Here is a 5,820-nt window from a genome sequence, read left to right on the forward strand (position 1 = left end):
GCTGAGCCTCCTTGGGTGCTGCTCTCACACAGGAGGGCTCAAGCCAGCAATACTGCTAAGCACTGCTGGGCTTGGTAGACAAAATAAGTGTAAAGGATCATCAGTGTGAAGCAACAGGGTTCTGCCAGGACACCGGAACAAGGACAAGCTGGACCAGCCTGTCCACCTGCCTGTTTCCTACACTTGTGGTCCTGTTGATTGTTGGAGTTGGAAGCTACTCTGAGAACGTCCTGAGCAAGAAGTTCCTGGCCATTTTGTAAGCTGGGGGATAGTTGCCTTTGCCTGCTCTTCCCCACAGGAGGAAGAAACAGCAGACTTTACTGTTGTAACATTGGTCTAAGGACTAATGGTAAGCATCGAAGAGCAGAGGGCCTTGGGTCCTGCCTTCCACTCCGGAGCCTTTCAGTCCCTGGCCATATGAGATCTGGGTAGTGATGTGTTTTAGCTCTTTTCCAATGCCTGTCATGGTTTTGCTTTGACCCTGCACCTTTAGGTGGTAGCTCTGAAGAATTTCCTGGAATGCACTTGTGGACTAGTTTCAGGGTCAGGGTCAGGGCGAGGTGGGGGCACACTGCTTTTCTGACTATTCTCATGAGTGCATAGTTGGGTAGCTTAAAATGTCACATCTGGACTGTCTCACAGCTCTGGAGGTGAGTCTGCTGGTGACATGTCTGTGGGGCTTATTTCCTACTGGAGGCTCTGAGGAAAGGCCTGACTGATCCTTGTCTCTCTCCCATCTTCTGTGGCTCCTTGAACTTTGACCTCGGCCTTCATGTACTCACAGAGCATCACTGTCATTTAACTCTGTCTTCCTAGTGCCTTCTTCACTGCACATCCATATAAGTACATTTGTCATTGGATTTAGGCGCCACCAGGATCCAGGGCCATCTCATTTTGAGATACTTAACTCTACCTTCAAAGAGCTCTTTCCAGATACAATGACTGTCACACATTTCCTGTTGACAAGCCTTTTTGTCCCCATTCAACTCATTACAAGGGTCAAGAATAACAGAACAAACAAGATATGACTAATTGCACGTTGTAAGGAGTGAGCAAAAGATGCTTACAAAGTTATAGAGTGGTTTCAAATTCCTTACCTAGAAAATGAGAACAATACCTAACTTATCCAACTGCTTCAGAGTTTAATGTGCAATTATTGATTGAATAACTAAAGAAAGTGTGCCTAGCACAGTGGTACATAGTATGTTTTCTTCCTCTGGCTTTAAGCTTTTGTCTTCCTTCTCTATCTCTTCCTCCTTGTTAATTCATTTATTCAGTTTGCTCTGAGGCCCTACTGTGTGCTAGATATGGGGGGCACTGCAGAGAATAGGCAAAAAGTTTGGCTTTCTATTAAGTTTATGGTTTAATCTTTGTAATTGTTACATTGTTACAATTATGTGTCAACTTGACTAAACTTTAGACTTTTTTCTTTTTAGTGTTTCTAAGATACTATTTCTAGATGAGAGCCACTGGTTATTTGGCAGACTGGGTTAAGTACATTATCTTCTCTAATGTGACTAATTCTTCTCCAGTCAGTTGAAGAGCTGACCAGGACAGAAAGGGGAGGAAGAAAAAAAATTCTAGCTTTGAATAAAACTATCAGCCTTTGGGGGCTTTGTTTGGTTTTTATGTTCACATTCATAGTGTATCAATGACTCTTCCTGGGATCTCAGGCCAACCAGCTGTGGACTGGAACCACAATATCCACTCTTCTGTAGTTTGGACTTCAGATATGGATCAGAACTAAATCATAGACTCTTCCAAGTTTTCAACTGCTGACTCATCTTGTAAATCCTGGGACTTTCCTGAGTCTGTGGTAATGTCACATGTGCTGATTCCTTATAACTTCTCTCTCTCTCTCTCTCTTTCTCTCTCTCTCTCTCTCTCTCTCTCTCTCTCTCTCTCTCTTTCTCTCTCATACTAACTCAATGTAGAACCTTGATAAACGATATGATCATCTTTACCTCCACTTGAATGGAACATGCCATTCTCAGACATCCCCTGTTTTTATCTGCAGACTAGCACTCTGAAGTAGCTAGAGTAAGCACTCTGAGAATCCTCACTGACAGAGAAGGAAACTGAGGTTGAAGATGGATTCTCTCTCTCTCTGTGATTCCATGGCCCAACTGTCCCAGAAGCAGAACAACTTCAACTCCAAAACCAAAGCCCTGCAGGAAGTCAGGTGAGAAAATGGGGCTGATCCAGGTCTCTGAACCTCTCCCCAAAAGTAAGAGCTGTGATTAGATCAGGTTTCTTTTGTTTGTTTGTTTGCTTGCTTCTTTTGAAGGCAGGGTGGAAGAACAGTTAGTACCACTGTTTTTTGTTCTTTTTTTAATTTAATATAGCATTGGCTATCAATTTAGAAACCTTTTGAAATTTCCCTTGGGAAGAAATAAGACTGATAATGTGGGCGTAGGCAAATCTTGTAAAAACAATACACAGTAAGATCTAATAGAAAATCTCTGTCTAGACTTAAAAGAAGAAAAGCACTTACCAATACTCTAGATGAGTCATGGACAATTTGGGTTTGAAGCAATTTGAGAAGTCAGAAGTTATTCCTCTTGGTTCTTTCTTTTTACAGTAAGAACACTAAGGCCCAGGGATGATCTCTGGCTTGTCACTGTGTACATCTTGAGAGGAAAACACTGTCTGCTTAGACACCTCATCTGTCAACCCAACACTTGATTGTCCACACTGCATGCTGCTGCTGATGACCTGGATGCAGATTGTTTCCTCTGAAAGTCCTTTTCCTCCATGCACGGTCCTCATGGACTGTCATTTCAGGATATCCCATGTTCATGGATGCCATTTGAGATGTATGTGGCCACTCACAGCCCTGCATTTGTAACGAAGATGCTTCAGCCTCAGAAGCCCTGGGTCTCAGTCTCAGTTCCTTCTTAACAGCAGGGGAAACATGGCCACATGTCTTGCTCTTCGGACTCTGGTTTCTTGTCATCATAGAGGCCTGAACACAGTATTTATGATTCATATTTTCTCATGAGGACTATGAGATGAAGCAGGCAGCACACCGTGGACCCTGTGAATGCTCAGTAAACCATCCCAAATATTGAGGGGCAAGCCCAGTATTAAAGGGGGCCCAGAGCACTGTTTTCAAGGCTAAGTTGATGCCAGCTCTGTTGGCCCATGAATTTAGCAGTAAACAATTCCTGTATACTGCAGTAGTGGTGACTATCTCTGCTGCTATAGAAAGTCCCTTTCTTCTCTGATCCAAGCTTTTCCATGTATAAAATAGGTACAGTCAGAACTTCTGCTGTGCAGGAGCTGATGGCACTGGTTGGCAAGCCAAGCAAAGGAAATGAGTATTCATCCACTTACTATCTGCTCGCTTGCTAAGGAAAAGCTAAGGCATAATTAGTAGAGTTCAGTATAAGTATATGATGAGATTATCATTGTCACCAAGGTTTTTGGATAGGTGAAGTTCCTGGATGACAAAGACTTTCACAAAAATAACTGATCAAACGTAGTCAGAGGAGTCAGGTGTGGGAGCACCTGCTGTAGTCCCAGCACCGGGGAGGCAGATGCAGGAGGACTGTTGTGAGTCTGAGCAGCCTGAGCTAACTACTGAGTTCTAGGCCAGCCTTGGCTACAAAATAAGATTGTATTTTCTCTCTCTCTCTCTTTTTTAAAGCAAACAAAAAAAAATCTACACAACAAAACATTCACAGTGTCTGGAGTCAAAGTGGAAAACAGCATAAATAAAATGTGTAGAGTTGACAGCACCTCCCCCTTGGATAAGCACCTTCAGTGTCTCTAAGAAGGAGATCTTGTTTCTTAGAAGGCAGGTTGAATTCTTATAGCCCAGAGTGATCTGAAACTCTTGACCTTCTTGCCTCACTGCCCCCCATCCCACCCCAAGTGCTCAGAGTGCAGGCATGGGCCATATCTGCTCAGTTCTGGCCTTTAAACGGAGCACCTTTGATGTTCTTCTTTCCATTGGGAGATCCCCACTCCTCCCCATCACCTAGCCCTTCCACCCATCTCAATCTCCACTCTGGTATGTAGGACACTGGCAGGATGATCCACATGCTGCCCACATCTGTAGAGGAGATGAATGCCCATTTCACCAAGCTCTGTGAGCCTAGTCTAAGGGCTCTCATCTCCTTGTCCAAGATGCCATCTTCAATTTATGCTTTCCCAAGAGCCTCCTGGTAGAATTTAAAGTCTGTGGTCTGACTTTAGTCTTGGTCTTCCTCTGTTTGCTAGATTTGCACGCAGGGAGGAGCCTTGGTTCTTAATCTGTAGGCATTGGAGACACATACTTCTTCCATGCTAGCTTCTTCCCATGTTAGCTTATGGTGATAGAGACTCTTTCTGGACATGCTCCCAGTTTTTACTATGGAACAACCATGGTCCATCAGGGGAAGGTGTTCACTGTAATTGGCAGCAGTGTTAGTGACATTGGAGCTTACAATGGGGACTTGCAGCTATGGCTGACTATGGCTGAGAGTGTTCCATGTATCTATTTCTGACATAGCCAGTGCTACTTTATTGATGTTAGTAATGGCTTTCCGGTGAGAAGATGGAGATATGGTAAGGGGAATTCTACATCTTGAACTAAGCTATACAGTTGTGGAGTGGAGATCTATGAATATTTTTTTAGATCCCCATGGCACCAGTAAACAGGACCCACTTTCTATCACTCAGTAAACTGGAGACTCTGGTGAGCAGGAGGGAACCACTGGGGCCACAACAAGCGACTACATTCACATCCTGCAGCTCAAAATGTGGCTCTGTAGGCAGATTGCGGTGCTGTCATCAGCAGCAAGAACACAACCTCTGCACCTTTGGGATATGGATGAACATCCTGAGACTCTGAGTCCATTGTCTAAGGGTGAATTCCAGCATAGGCTGATCTCATGAGAAAGAAGTCAGAGACAAAGTGAGATTAGCCTGTACCGAAGAAAATTTTAATTATAGTCAAAACACCATTTACTTTTAAATTCCATCAGTTGCTGTTTGTGTAATGGCTATTAATAATAATATCCATGACTGAACTACTGTATCAAACTTTCCTTCTTCCTCACCCTCCTCCTCTTCCTCCTCCTCCTCTTCTTCCTCCTCCTTTTCCTCCTTTTCTTCTTCTTTTCCTGTACTGGGTTTTATACGTGATAAACAAGGGCTCTCTACCACTGAACTGCATCCACAACTCACTTTTAACCTTTTGTTGTTGTTGTTGAGATTACCCTTGAACTCACTCTGTAACCCAAGACCTTGTTAATCATGTCACTCTCCTGTGTTCCCCTCCCAAGGAGCTGTGATAACAGACCTCTGTCACCAGACCCAGCTTATTGGGCAACTTTTAAATGTTCTTTACTCTTCATGATGAGAACATGTATATTATTTTCTTGGATTTTAAAATAAGGAAGCAGGCTTGTTATCATGTGGTCTTTGTCATAAAACTTGGAGACTGAATTTATTTTATGATCCTCATAATGTGATGCAACTGAAGCTCTGAGAGGCTAAGAAATAGGCTCCAGTTTGCACAGCAAATTAGAAGTAGAGCTAGGACTCTGAGATATCAAGAAACTGGCCCAGTGCCAGTAAACACAGTGAACCAGAGGCAGAGCTAAGAGTCAAACTGGATTCTAAATGATTTTTGTAAGAGGATGATAGATTGTGTCACAACTTTACATACACACAAACATGTGCTTTTTACATATATATGCTTTTTACATATATATGCTTTGAATAAGTAGTAGGCTTGATTATACCCCACATTATTCTTCTATATCCTTGCCCCCTTCTGCTGAACCCCTCCTTCCCAACAAGCACCCCTGGTCCTTTTCGGTCTTTTTCTCC

General features: G+C 43.2%; 1 long non-coding RNA gene across 1 annotated transcript; it reads left to right on the forward strand.

Moving 5' to 3' along the window:
• The first annotated feature begins 1,427 nt into the window (after positions 1-1,427).
• LOC127680012 (uncharacterized) lies at positions 1,428-3,728 on the forward strand. Its single transcript, XR_007976927.1, has 3 exons — positions 1,428-1,816; positions 2,018-2,182; positions 2,582-3,728. It is a non-coding gene; the product is annotated as an uncharacterized LOC127680012 (long non-coding RNA).
• Positions 3,729-5,820: the final 2,092 nt, after the last annotated feature.

This window comes from Apodemus sylvaticus, chromosome 3 (genome assembly GCF_947179515.1).
Source record: "Apodemus sylvaticus chromosome 3, mApoSyl1.1, whole genome shotgun sequence".
Classification (NCBI taxonomy): domain Eukaryota; kingdom Metazoa; phylum Chordata; class Mammalia; order Rodentia; family Muridae; genus Apodemus; species Apodemus sylvaticus.